General features: G+C 42.1%; 2 long non-coding RNA genes across 2 annotated transcripts; both read left to right on the top strand.

Moving 5' to 3' along the window:
• Window positions 1-4,896: 4,896 nt before the first annotated feature.
• On the top strand, window positions 4,897-5,929 carry LOC309485283. Its single transcript, XR_014201132.1, has 3 exons — window positions 4,897-5,375; window positions 5,707-5,762; window positions 5,844-5,929. It is a non-coding gene; the product is annotated as an uncharacterized lncRNA (long non-coding RNA).
• A 4,050-nt stretch (window positions 5,930-9,979) lies between these two features.
• Window positions 9,980-11,480, top strand: LOC309484705. The gene is made up of 3 exons (XR_014200951.1): window positions 9,980-10,470; window positions 10,802-10,857; window positions 10,940-11,480. It is a non-coding gene; the product is annotated as an uncharacterized lncRNA (long non-coding RNA).
• Window positions 11,481-15,035: the final 3,555 nt, after the last annotated feature.

Below are 15,035 nucleotides of genomic sequence, written 5' to 3'. Positions count from 1 at the left end.
GATGCATGAACTGAAACATATGGCAACCACTGCATAATCACCGCAGGTACACACTAGCACAGGCTCATCACACTGCCTTAAAGAGCAGGAACGCATTCCAGACAACACTATTGTAAGTACACACATTGTGAAGGTCATTATAAATATAATGCGCACTACTACAAATACTTCAAAGTTGAGTTTTTTTCAGTGGGTAATAAGGCATCAGTAATGACAGTAGTAGGTCTCCAAAATGTGTCTTTTATATTCGCATTTATTACTGACATTTTGGCTTATTTAAATTATTTGAGAATCCTTGGTCTGGTGGTTAAATTTTGATGGTTGAGCTATAGCGGTATTACAGTAATTTCAAGTGTTTAAAATGAAGTCAGACACTTCATAATTAGGAAAAAAATTGCTTTTTCTTGTAAAAATCTCTTCATATGCATAGTTCAATGCATATCGGTCTACTATGATAGCATTTAAGATTAATTAAAACAACAATTGCACTTTTAAACAAACAATAGTTTAAATACAAATTTGTTTACAGTATTTTTAAGAATAACCTGCTTTTAGCAGTAAATTAAATTTACCTTATTTGTTAGCTGCACTCTTGCTTGCATGAAAGACATTTGAATGTGAAAATGCATTGCCCTCTTTATTACCCTTATGTCTGTCTATTATTTTATTGGATTATTGACAAGCCACCATATTCAAGGAAAAAAAAAAAAAAGAAAGAAAAAAAGTAGTTCAACTATTCCCTGAACAAACAATGCAGCTTAGCCTTGTGGTTGTACAAACCATTGTCATTGTGTGATTCCCTAGCCTGCAATATAATTCTAACCTGTACATTATTTTTACTTCAAGTGAAAATAAACTTTCAATGTCCTGTTTGAGAAGACCATGCAGCTGGATTGCCAATTAATGGATTTTCAGTGTTTTAGTATAAAGGGCAATATGTTAAAGAGAACAATACTGATTTATTTTTCTTTTTTTCCCCCAAGCAACACACAATAAAACTTTTGGGTACAGATGTGATTTTTTAAGCTGAAATAGGTGGACATTTTTCAGAGGGAATCAGCTCCATGTTACCTGCAATGTGTGTGCAATCTCCTGCACTAATGACTCAAAACATTACAATGTATACCATTAATTTCACATTTTAATTTTATTTTACAGGTAGCCACATAAATATGCTTTATGGTGCAGGCCTGATGGGATAAGTAATTGCATGTATAGGATGAGACAGGTGATTATATTTAATAACTTTTTGACAAATTTGAATATCCAACTAAGTGTTCACAGGTGAACAGTATTTTATGTAATTGTAAATGTGAGCTGATTGGACAAATAGGCCTATAAAAACAAATGCCTGATTTTGAAAGTATACATAGATGTTTTGCTGTTTTGCTTTGGAGTAACAGACTCAATTGTTAGTGTTAAAGTAGTTCTGATAGTGTATTGTGTTGCTATGGACCTGGGGTGGAAAAGGTTAGTTAAATCTTTATTTGAAGTGTTTCTGATGTTCATATGTTGAATGTGCAAAAGTTATTTTATATATATCTTTTTTTCTTCCCAAGGGTCCCTATGCTATTGATCCTATTGATTTTCTTGAAACATGCATTTGGACAGAAAGGTGGGTATCCTTTTAATAAAAGGTGTGTTTTTTTTTATTGTCACCTAATTTCTCTTTATTTGCCGTGCTCATGTTCTGTAGGTTGGAGTTCTCATGATGTTCTGCCTCACCAGAAATGGCATGACCACAAGACTGCCTCACCTTGGGGAGCCCAGTCTTCAGTGTTGGAGGCTCCAGTGACTGGTAGTGTTCCTTTTGAAGAAGTGGGCTCTAATGTGCTTGCTGGGAAAAGCCTGAATAGCAGGTCTCGTTTTTCCCTTTCCCGTCCCCGTCAAGATGTAAAAGGTGGCCTTTCCAGCAGCCATGCATCCATGTCTGACACCCAAAGTGCACCGAGTTCCTCTGTTTCTGCTTCCTTGGCCTTGCCTCAAAATCTGCTGGCAGCTTCCCTGGCCTTGCCTCAAAATCTGCTGGCAGCTTCCCATCAATATGTGTCTACACTGGAAAGTAGTTCTGGCTCTTCTTCCCAGCCTCAAGGTACCTCTAGCCAGTATGCCCCTGCTTCTTTGGATGCAAAAGTGCCAGTGTACAGTCAAGCTGCTCCAAGTGGATTTTCCTTGTCTATGAGCCAGCCATCTCAATGGCAGCCTTCCACTTCTAGGTGGTCCCAAGGTTTTCAGGCCTCTGGTACAGTGGCATCACTGAGTAGCTCTCCATCTCAAGGCTCTAAGTCTCCCAGAAGGTTCTCTACACTTACATCAGCAGCAAGTCCTGGCCAATCTTTCTCCACACAGGATGGAAGTGGCAGATATAGTGGCTTGTTCAGCCAGTCTCAAAGTGCCTCTAGCCAGTATGTCCCTGCTGTTTTGGATGCAAAAGTGTACAGTCAGGCTGCTCCAAGTGGATTTTCCTTGTCCACAGGCCAGCCATCTCAATGGCAGCCTTCCACTTCTAGGTGGTCTCAAGGTTTTCAGACATCTGGTACAGTGGCATCACCGAGTAGCTCTCCATCTCAAGGCTCCAAGTCTACCCTTACATCAGCAAGTCCTGGCAACCTTTTCTCCACACAGGATGGAAGTGGTAGATATAGTGGTCTGTTCAGCCAGTCTCAAAGTGCCTCTAGCCAGTATGTCCCTGCTGCTTGGGATGCAGAAGTGCCAGTGTTCAGTCAGGCTGCTCCAAGTGGCTTTTCCTTGCCTACGAGCCAGCCATCTCAATGGCAGCCTTCCACTTCTAGGTGGTCCCAAGGTTTTCAGGCATCTGGTACAGTGGCATCACCGAGTAGCTCTCCATCTCAAGGCTCCAAGTCTCCCAGAAGGTTCTCTACACTTACATCAGCAGCAAGTCCTGGCCAACATTTCTCCAATGTATATACATCCAGCTCCCTAAGTAGAGCTGGTGCTCAGCTGGCAGGATCTAGTCATGATGTGCCCATGCAGACAGGCAGCTATTCTACTGATGGCTCATCTCTTCAGCTTCAAGGTACCTCTAGCCAGTATGCCCCTGCTTCCTTGGTTTCCAAAGTTCCTCCGTATAAACCGGCTGCTCCAAGTGGATCCTCCTCTCTGAGCCAACCGTCTCAATGGCAGCCTTCCACCTCTACGTGGTCCAAAGGTTTTCAGGCCTCTGGTACAGTGGCATCTCAGAGTAGCTCTCCAACTCAAGGCTCCAAGTCTACCCTTGCATCAGCAAGTCCTGGCAACCTTTTCTCCACACAGGATGGAAGTGGTAGATATAGTGGCTTGTCCAGCCAGTCTCAAAGTGGATCAGTTCAATATAACCCTGGGTCTCCTGCATATGCCAAGCGTGGTTTTTCACTCCTTGATTCTTCTAGACAATCTACCAGTGATCAGAGCTCTTCCCCTCAGTTTTCCAGTGGTTCTTCCTCCATGGCAGCCCTGAGCCTTCCTGTGGATTCTGTGGCCCAGAGTAGCCAGAGTTCTAGCTCTAATTCTTGGAGGACCTCAAGCCTCTCTGGTGTAGGACTCAGACCCTCTATGGTCTCCTCTAAGGCTGCTTCAGGCTCTATCCGTAGACAAATGTCTCCTGGTCTGTTTGGTTCTGTTCAACACCCCACAGACTCCACCACCTATGGCCAGAAACCTTCCTGGAGAGACTTTTCATCTGTCAAGGGCTAATGGACTGTCTTATATATTTATCTGTACCTTGGACTAATGTCAGTGCTAAATGGCACAAATCTGGTGTGCTTTTTATAAATGTAACTTGAATCAATAAATTGCATTAATGGGAATGTTGTTTCCTGTGGTATTTTAAACCCTCTTACACTGGTTTTAAATCCCAATCTCACTGCTGCAGGTACCATGCAGTCTTAAATCAGGCTACATGCCTCATCTAAATGTTTCATTGTGTTCCCTGGGTCTTTTTTCTATACAAATTTAAAAGCGTGCCTACATAATGGCTGGTTTTTACTGTGGATCTTTTTTTTTTTTTTTTTACCCAAATGTGAAGGGAGTCTTCAAAGTTAGCAAAAAAGAGAAACTATAATGATGTGTTTCCATCAAGTTGTTCAAGCAGATGATGGTGGTATTAGTAACCAATAGTAAATAAAAACCATCTGCAGAAATGGCTGATTCATGTGGGTTTAATGTTCGCTACGTCTTTATTTAATCTGCAAATGTGTTGCTTTCTATTATTTGTATTAGCTATTTTGCACAAACCACCAAGCAAGGATTTTTATTTTTTAAATAGACAACACTATTGTAAGTACAAACATTGTGAAGGTTGTTATAAATATAATGCGCACTACTACAAATACTTTAAATTTGATTTGTTTTCAGTGGGTAATAAGGCATCTGTAATGACAGTAGTAGGTCTCTTAAATTTGCATTTATTAATATTTTGGCTTATTTAAATTATTTGAGAATTCTTGGTCTGGTGGTTACATTTTGATGGTTGAACTATAGCGGTATTACAGTCATTTCAAGTGTTTAAAATGAAATCCGACTTCATAATTAGGAAAAAAAATAGCTTTTTCTTGTAAAAATCTCTTCATATGCATAGTTCAATGCATATCGGTCTACTATGATAGCATTTAAGATTAATTAAAACAAAAATTGCACTTTTAAACAAACAATAGTTTAAATACAAATTTGTTTACAGTATTGTTAAGAATAACCTGCTTTTAGCAGTAAATTAAATTTACCTTATTTGTTAGCTGCACTCTTGCTTGCATGAGAGACATTTGAATGTGAAAATGCATTGCCCTCTTTATTACCCTTATGTCTGTCTATTCTTTTATTGGATTATTGACAAGCCACCATATTCAAGGAAAAAAAAAAAAAAAGAAAGAAAAAAAGTAATTCAACTATTCCCTGAACAAACAATGCAGCTTAGCCTTGTGGTTGTACAAACCATTGTCATTGTGTGATTCCCTAGCCTGCAATATAATTCTAACCTGTACATTATTTTTACTTCAAGTGAAAATAAACTTTCAATGTCCTGTTTGAGAAGACCATGCAGCTGGATTGCCAATTAATGGATTTTCAGTGTTTTAGTATAAAGGGCAATATGTTAAAGAGAACAATACTGATTTATTTTTCTTTTTTTCCCCCAAGCAACACACAATAAAACTTTTGGGTACAGATGTGATTTTTTAAGCTGAAATAGGTGGACATTTTTCAGAGGGAATCAGCTCCATGTTACCTGCAATGTGTGTGCAATCTCCTGCACTAATGACTCAAAACATTACAATGTATACCATTAATTTCACATTTTAATTTTATTTTACAGGTAGCCACATAAATATGCTTTATGGTGCAGGCCTGATGGGATAAGTAATTGCATGTATAGGATGAGACAGGTGATTATATTTAATAACTTTTTGACAAATTTGAATATCCAACTAAGTGTTCACAGGTGAACAGTATTTTATGTAATTGTAAATGTGAGCTGATTGGACAAATAGGCCTATAAAAACAAATGCCTGATTTTGAAAGTATACATAGATGTTTTGCTGTTTTGCTTTGGAGTAACAGACTCAATTGTTAGTGTTAAAGTAGTTCTGATAGTGTATTGTGTTGCTATGGACCTGGGGTGGAAAAGGTTAGTTAAATCTTTATTTGAAGTGTTTCTGATGTTCATATGTTGAATGTGCAAAAGTTATTTTATATATATCTTTTTTTCTTCCCAAGGGTCCCTATGCTATTGATCCTATTGATTTTCTTGAAACATGCATTTGGACAGAAAGGTGGGTATCCTTTTAATAAAAGGTGTATTTTTTTTTATTGTCACCTAATTTCTCTTTATTTGCCGTGCTCATGTTCTGTAGGTTGGAGTTCTCATGATGTTCTGCCTCACCAGAAATGGCATGACCACAAGACTGCCTCACCTTGGGGAGCCCAGTCTTCAGTGTTGGAGGCTCCAGTGACTGGTAGTGTTCCTTTTGAAGAAGTGGGCTCTAATGTGCTTGCTGGGAAAAGCCAGAATAGCAGGTCTCGTTTTTCCCTTTCCCGTCCCCGTCAAGATGTAAAAGGTGGCCTTTCCAGCAGCCATGCATCCATGTCTGACACCCAAAGTGCACCGAGTTCCTCTGTTTCTGCTTCCTTGGCCTTGCCTCAAAATCTGCTGGCAGCTTCCCTGGCCTTGCCTCAAAATCTGCTGGCAGCTTCCCATCAATATGTGTCTACACTGGAAAGTAGTTCTGGCTCTTCTTCCCAGCCTCAAGGTACCTCTAGCCAGTATGCCCCTGCTTCTTTGGATGCAAAAGTGCCAGTGTACAGTCAAGCTGCTCCAAGTGGATTTTCCTTGTCTATGAGCCAGCCATCTCAATGGCAGCCTTCCACTTCTAGGTGGTCCCAAGGTTTTCAGGCCTCTGGTACAGTGGCATCACTGAGTAGCTCTCCATCTCAAGGCTCTAAGTCTCCCAGAAGGTTCTCTACACTTACATCAGCAGCAAGTCCTGGCCAATCTTTCTCCACACAGGATGGAAGTGGCAGATATAGTGGCTTGTTCAGCCAGTCTCAAAGTGCCTCTAGCCAGTATGTCCCTGCTGTTTTGGATGCAAAAGTGTACAGTCAGGCTGCTCCAAGTGGATTTTCCTTGTCCACAGGCCAGCCATCTCAATGGCAGCCTTCCACTTCTAGGTGGTCCCAAGGTTTTCAGGCCTCTGGTACAGTGGCATCACCGAGTAGCTCTCCATCTCAAGGCTCTAAGTCTCCCAGAAGGTTCTCTACACTTACATCAGCAGCAAGTCCTGGCCAATCTTTCTCCAATGTATATACATCCAGCTCCCTAAGTAGAGCTGGTGCTCAGCTGGCAGGATCTACTCATGATGTGCCCATGCAGACAGGCAGCTATTCTACTGATGGCTCATCTCTTCAGCTTCAAGGTACCTCTAGCCAGTATACCCCTGCTTCCTTGGGTTCCAAAGTTCCTCCGTATAAACCGGCTGCTCCAAGTGGATCCTCCTCTCTGAGCCAACCGTCTCAATGGCAGCCTTCCACCTCTACGTGGTCCCAAGGTTTTCAGGCCTCTGGTACAGTGGCATCTCAGAGTAGCTCTCCATCTCAAGGCTCCAAGTCTACAAGTAGGCTGTCTACCCTTGCGTCAGCAGCAAGTCCTGGCAAACTTTTCTCCACACAGGATGGAAGTGGCAGATATAGTGGTTTGTTCAGCCAGTCTCAAAGTGCCTCTAGCCAGTATGTCCCTGCTGCATTGGATGCAAAAGTGTACAGTCAGGCTGCTCCAAGTGGATTTTCCTTGTCCACGGGCCAGCCATCTCAATGGCAGCCTTCCACTTCTAGGTGGTCTCAAGGTTTTCAGACATCTGGTACAGTGGCATCACCGAGTAGCTCTCCATCTCAAGGCTCCAAGTCTACCCTTACATCAGCAAGTCCTGGCAACCTTTTCTCCACACAGGATGGAAGTGGTAGATATAGTGGTCTGTTCAGCCAGTCTCAAAGTGCCTCTAGCCAGTATGTCCCTGCTGCTTGGGATGCAGAAGTGCCAGTGTTCAGTCAGGCTGCTCCAAGTGGCTTTTCCTTGCCTACGAGCCAGCCATCTCAATGGCAGCCTTCCACTTCTAGGTGGTCCCAAGGTTTTCAGGCCTCTGGTACAGTGGCATCACCGAGTAGCTCTCCATCTCAAGGCTCCAAGTCTACCAGTAGGTTGTCTACCCTTACAACAGCAGCAAGTCCTGGCCAATCTTTCTCCACACAGGATGGAAGTGGCAGATATAGTGGCTTGTTCAGCCAGTCTCAAAGTGCCTCTAGCCAGTATGTCCCTGCTGCTTGGGATGCAGAAGTGCCAGTGTTCAGTCAGGCTGCTCCAAGTGGCTTTTCCTTGCCTACGAGCCAGCCATCTCAATGGCAGCCTTCCACTTCTAGGTGGTCCCAAGGTTTTCAGGCATCTGGTACAGTGGCATCACCGAGTAGCTCTCCATCTCAAGGCTCCAAGTCTCCCAGAAGGTTCTCTACACTTACATCAGCAGCAAGTCCTGGCCAACATTTCTCCAATGTATATACATCCAGCTCCCTAAGTAGAGCTGGTGCTCAGCTGGCAGGATCTAGTCATGATGTGCCCATGCAGACAGGCAGCTATTCTACTGATGGCTCATCTCTTCAGCTTCAAGGTACCTCTAGCCAGTATGCCCCTGCTTCCTTGGTTTCCAAAGTTCCTCCGTATAAACCGGCTGCTCCAAGTGGATCCTCCTCTCTGAGCCAACCGTCTCAATGGCAGCCTTCCACCTCTACGTGGTCCAAAGGTTTTCAGGCCTCTGGTACAGTGGCATCTCAGAGTAGCTCTCCAACTCAAGGCTCCAAGTCTACCCTTGCATCAGCAAGTCCTGGCAACCTTTTCTCCACACAGGATGGAAGTGGTAGATATAGTGGCTTGTCCAGCCAGTCTCAAAGTGGATCAGTTCAATATAACCCTGGGTCTCCTGCATATGCCAAGCGTGGTTTTTCACTCCTTGATTCTTCTAGACAATCTACCAGTGATCAGAGCTCTTCCCCTCAGTTTTCCAGTGGTTCTTCCTCCATGGCAGCCCTGAGCCTTCCTGTGGATTCTGTGGCCCAGAGTAGCCAGAGTTCTAGCTCTAATTCTTGGAGGACCTCAAGCCTCTCTGGTGTAGGACTCAGACCCTCTATGGTCTCCTCTAAGGCTGCTTCAGGCTCTATCCGTAGACAAATGTCTCCTGGTCTGTTTGGTTCTGTTCAACACCCCACAGACTCCACCACCTATGGCCAGAAACCTTCCTGGAGAGACTTTTCATCTGTCAAGGGCTAATGGACTGTCTTATATATTTATCTGTACCTTGGACTAATGTCAGTGCTAAATGGCACAAATCTGGTGTGCTTTTTATAAATGTAACTTGAATCAATAAATTGCATTAATGGGAATGTTGTTTCCTGTGGTATTTTAAACCCTCTTACACTAAATCCCAATCTCACTGCTGCAGGTACCATGCAGTCTTAAATCAGGCTACATGCCTCATCTAAATGTTTCATTGTGTTCCCTGGGTCTTTTTTCTATACAAATTTAAAAGCGTGCCTACATAATGGCTGGTTTTTACTGTGGATCTTTTTTTTTTTTTTACCCAAATGTGAAGGGAGTCTTCAAAGTTAGCAAAAAAGAGAAACTATAATGATGTGTTTCCATCAAGTTGTTCAAGCAGATGATGGTGGTATTAGTAACCAATAGTAAATAAAAACCATCTGCAGAAATGGCTGATTCATGTGGGTTTAATGTTCGCTACGTCTTTATTTAATCTGCAAATGTGTTGCTATCTATTATTTGTATTAGCTATTTTGCACAAACCACCAAGCAAGGATTTTTATTTTTTAAATAGACAACACTATTGTAAGTACAAACATTGTGAAGGTTGTTATAAATATAATGCGCACTACTACAAATACTTTAAATTTGATTTGTTTTCAGTGGGTAATAAGGCATCTGTAATGACAGTAGTAGGTCTCTTAAATTTGCATTTATTAATATTTTGGCTTATTTAAATTATTTGAGAATTCTTGGTCTGGTGGTTACATTTTGATGGTTGAACTATAGCGGTATTAGTCATTTCAAGTGTTTAAAATGAAATCAGACTTCATAATTAGGAAAAAAAATAGCTTTTTCTTGTAAAAATCTCTTCATATGCATAGTTCAATGCATATCGGTCTACTATGATAGCATTTAAGATTAATTAAAACAACAATTGCACTTTTAAACAAACAATAGTTTAAATACAAATTTGTTTACAGTATTTTTAAGAATAACCTGCTTTTAGCAGTAAATTAAATGTACCTTATTTGTTAGCTGCACTCTTGCTTGCATGAAAGACATTTGAATGTGAAAATGCATTGCCCTCTTTATTACCCTTATGTCTGTCTATTCTTTTATTGGATTATTGACAAGCCACCATATTTAAGGAAAAAAAAAAAAAAGAAAGAAAGAAAGTAGTTCAACTATTCCCTGAACAAACAATGCAGCTTAGCCTTGTGGTTGTACAAACCATTGTCATTGTGTGATTCCCTAGCCTGCAATATAATTCTAACCTGTACATTATTTTTACTTCAAGTGAAAATAAACTTTCAATGTCCTGTTTGAGAAGACCATGCAGCTGGATTGCCAATTAATGGATTTTCAGTGTTTTAGTATAAAGGGCAATATGTTAAAGAGAACAATACTGATTTATTTTTCTTTTTTTCCCCCAAGCAACACACAATAAAACTTTTGGGTACAGATGTGATTTTTTAAGCTGAAATAGGTGGACATTTTTCAGAGGGAATCAGCTCCATGTTACCTGCAATGTGTGTGCAATCTCCTGCACTAATGACTCAAAACATTACAATGTATACCATTAATTTCACATTTTAATTTTATTTTACAGGTAGCCACATAAATATGCTTTATGGTGCAGGCCTGATGGGATAAGTAATTGCATGTATAGGATGAGACAGGTGATTATATTTAATAACTTTTTGACAAATTTGAATATCCAACTAAGTGTTCACAGGTGAACAGTATTTTATGTAATTGTAAATGTGAGCTGATTGGACAAATAGGCCTATAAAAACAAATGCCTGATTTTGAAAGTATACATAGATGTTTTGCTGTTTTGCTTTGGAGTAACAGACTCAATTGTTAGTGTTAAAGTAGTTCTGATAGTGTATTGTGTTGCTATGGACCTGGGGTGGAAAAGGTTAGTTAAATCTTTATTTGAAGTGTTTCTGATGTTCATATGTTGAATGTGCAAAAGTTATTTTATATATATCTTTTTTTCTTCCCAAGGGTCCCTATGCTATTGATCCTATTGATTTTCTTGAAACATGCATTTGGACAGAAAGGTGGGTATCCTTTTAATAAAAGGTGTATTTTTTTTTTATTGTCACCTAATTTCTCTTTATTTGCCGTGCTCATGTTCTGTAGGTTGGAGTTCTCATGATGTTCTGCCTCACCAGAAATGGCATGACCACAAGACTGCCTCACCTTGGGGAGCCCAGTCTTCAGTGTTGGAGGCTCCAGTGACTGGTAGTGTTCCTTTTGAAGAAGTGGGCTCTAATGTGCTTGCTGGGAAAAGCCTGAATAGCAGGTCTCGTTTTTCCCTTTCCCGTCCCCGTCAAGATGTAAAAGGTGGCCTTTCCAGCAGCCATGCATCCATGTCTGACACCCAAAGTGCACCGAGTTCCTCTGTTTCTGCTTCCTTGGCCTTGCCTCAAAATCTGCTGGCAGCTTCCCTGGCCTTGCCTCAAAATCTGCTGGCAGCTTCCCATCAATATGTGTCTACACTGGAAAGTAGTTCTGGCTCTTCTTCCCAGCCTCAAGGTACCTCTAGCCAGTATGCCCCTGCTTCTTTGGATGCAAAAGTGCCAGTGTACAGTCAAGCTGCTCCAAGTGGATTTTCCTTGTCTATGAGCCAGCCATCTCAATGGCAGCCTTCCACTTCTAGGTGGTCCCAAGGTTTTCAGGCCTCTGGTACAGTGGCATCACTGAGTAGCTCTCCATCTCAAGGCTCTAAGTCTCCCAGAAGGTTCTCTACACTTACATCAGCAGCAAGTCCTGGCCAATCTTTCTCCACACAGGATGGAAGTGGCAGATATAGTGGCTTGTTCAGCCAGTCTCAAAGTGCCTCTAGCCAGTATGTCCCTGCTGTTTTGGATGCAAAAGTGTACAGTCAGGCTGCTCCAAGTGGATTTTCCTTGTCCACAGGCCAGCCATCTCAATGGCAGCCTTCCACTTCTAGGTGGTCCCAAGGTTTTCAGGCCTCTGGTACAGTGGCATCACCGAGTAGCTCTCCATCTCAAGGCTCTAAGTCTCCCAGAAGGTTCTCTACACTTACATCAGCAGCAAGTCCTGGCCAATCTTTCTCCAATGTATATACATCCAGCTCCCTAAGTAGAGCTGGTGCTCAGCTGGCAGGATCTACTCATGATGTGCCCATGCAGACAGGCAGCTATTCTACTGATGGCTCATCTCTTCAGCTTCAAGGTACCTCTAGCCAGTATACCCCTGCTTCCTTGGGTTCCAAAGTTCCTCCGTATAAACCGGCTGCTCCAAGTGGATCCTCCTCTCTGAGCCAACCGTCTCAATGGCAGCCTTCCACCTCTACGTGGTCCCAAGGTTTTCAGGCCTCTGGTACAGTGGCATCTCAGAGTAGCTCTCCATCTCAAGGCTCCAAGTCTACAAGTAGGCTGTCTACCCTTGCGTCAGCAGCAAGTCCTGGCAAACTTTTCTCCACACAGGATGGAAGTGGCAGATATAGTGGTTTGTTCAGCCAGTCTCAAAGTGCCTCTAGCCAGTATGTCCCTGCTGCATTGGATGCAAAAGTGTACAGTCAGGCTGCTCCAAGTGGATTTTCCTTGTCCACGGGCCAGCCATCTCAATGGCAGCCTTCCACTTCTAGGTGGTCTCAAGGTTTTCAGACATCTGGTACAGTGGCATCACCGAGTAGCTCTCCATCTCAAGGCTCCAAGTCTACCCTTACATCAGCAAGTCCTGGCAACCTTTTCTCCACACAGGATGGAAGTGGTAGATATAGTGGTCTGTTCAGCCAGTCTCAAAGTGCCTCTAGCCAGTATGTCCCTGCTGCTTGGGATGCAGAAGTGCCAGTGTTCAGTCAGGCTGCTCCAAGTGGCTTTTCCTTGCCTACGAGCCAGCCATCTCAATGGCAGCCTTCCACTTCTAGGTGGTCCCAAGGTTTTCAGCCTCTGGTACAGTGGCATCACCGAGTAGCTCTCCATCTCAAGGCTCCAAGTCTACCAGTAGGTTGTCTACCCTTACAACAGCAGCAAGTCCTGGCCAATCTTTCTCCACACAGGATGGAAGTGGCAGATATAGTGGCTTGTTCAGCCAGTCTCAAAGTGCCTCTAGCCAGTATGTCCCTGCTGCTTGGGATGCAGAAGTGCCAGTGTTCAGTCAGGCTGCTCCAAGTGGCTTTTCCTTGCCTACGAGCCAGCCATCTCAATGGCAGCCTTCCACTTCTAGGTGGTCCCAAGGTTTTCAGGCATCTGGTACAGTGGCATCACCGAGTAGCTCTCCATCTCAAGGCTCCAAGTCTCCCAGAAGGTTCTCTACACTTACATCAGCAGCAAGTCCTGGCCAACATTTCTCCAATGTATATACATCCAGCTCCCTAAGTAGAGCTGGTGCTCAGCTGGCAGGATCTAGTCATGATGTGCCCATGCAGACAGGCAGCTATTCTACTGATGGCTCATCTCTTCAGCTTCAAGGTACCTCTAGCCAGTATGCCCCTGCTTCCTTGGTTTCCAAAGTTCCTCCGTATAAACCGGCTGCTCCAAGTGGATCCTCCTCTCTGAGCCAACCGTCTCAATGGCAGCCTTCCACCTCTACGTGGTCCAAAGGTTTTCAGGCCTCTGGTACAGTGGCATCTCAGAGTAGCTCTCCAACTCAAGGCTCCAAGTCTACCCTTGCATCAGCAAGTCCTGGCAACCTTTTCTCCACACAGGATGGAAGTGGTAGATATAGTGGCTTGTCCAGCCAGTCTCAAAGTGGATCAGTTCAATATAACCCTGGGTCTCCTGCATATGCCAAGCGTGGTTTTTCACTCCTTGATTCTTCTAGACAATCTACCAGTGATCAGAGCTCTTCCCCTCAGTTTTCCAGTGGTTCTTCCTCCATGGCAGCCCTGAGCCTTCCTGTGGATTCTGTGGCCCAGAGTAGCCAGAGTTCTAGCTCTAATTCTTGGAGGACCTCAAGCCTCTCTGGTGTAGGACTCAGACCCTCTATGGTCTCCTCTAAGGCTGCTTCAGGCTCTATCCGTAGACAAATGTCTCCTGGTCTGTTTGGTTCTGTTCAACACCCCACAGACTCCACCACCTATGGCCAGAAACCTTCCTGGAGAGACTTTTCATCTGTCAAGGGCTAATGGACTGTCTTATATATTTATCTGTACCTTGGACTAATGTCAGTGCTAAATGGCACAAATCTGGTGTGCTTTTTATAAATGTAACTTGAATCAATAAATTGCATTAATGGGAATGTTGTTTCCTGTGGTATTTTAAACCCTCTTACACTAAATCCCAATCTCACTGCTGCAGGTACCATGCAGTCTTAAATCAGGCTACATGCCTCATCTAAATGTTTCATTGTGTTCCCTGGGTCTTTTTTCTATACAAATTTAAAAGCGTGCCTACATAATGGCTGGTTTTTACTGTGGATCTTTTTTTTTTTTTTACCCAAATGTGAAGGGAGTCTTCAAAGTTAGCAAAAAAGAGAAACTATAATGATGTGTTTCCATCAAGTTGTTCAAGCAGATGATGGTGGTATTAGTAACCAATAGTAAATAAAAACCATCTGCAGAAATGGCTGATTCATGTGGGTTTAATGTTCGCTACGTCTTTATTTAATCTGCAAATGTGTTGCTATCTATTATTTGTATTAGCTATTTTGCACAAACCACCAAGCAAGGATTTTTATTTTTTAAATAGACAACACTATTGTAAGTACAAACATTGTGAAGGTTGTTATAAATATAATGCGCACTACTACAAATACTTTAAATTTGATTTGTTTTCAGTGGGTAATAAGGCATCTGTAATGACAGTAGTAGGTCTCTTAAATTTGCATTTATTAATATTTTGGCTTATTTAAATTATTTGAGAATTCTTGGTCTGGTGGTTACATTTTGATGGTTGAACTATAGCGGTATTAGTCATTTCAAGTGTTTAAAATGAAATCAGACTTCATAATTAGGAAAAAAAATAGCTTTTTCTTGTAAAAATCTCTTCATATGCATAGTTCAATGCATATCGGTCTACTATGATAGCATTTAAGATTAATTAAAACAACAATTGCACTTTTAAACAAACAATAGTTTAAATACAAATTTGTTTACAGTATTTTTAAGAATAACCTGCTTTTAGCAGTAAATTAAATGTACCTTATTTGTTAGCTGCACTCTTGCTTGCATGAAAGACATTTGAATGTGAAAATGCATTGCCCTCTTTATTACCCTTATGTCTGTCTATTCTTTTATTGGATTATTGACAAGCCACCATATTTAAGG

This window comes from Leuciscus leuciscus (assembly GCF_965113295.1).
Source record: "Leuciscus leuciscus genome assembly, chromosome: 21".
Taxonomy (NCBI): Eukaryota; Metazoa; Chordata; class Actinopteri; order Cypriniformes; family Leuciscidae; genus Leuciscus; species Leuciscus leuciscus.
Note: the sequence above shows the minus strand (reverse complement) of the source record. Positions and strands in the feature narration are given on the sequence as shown.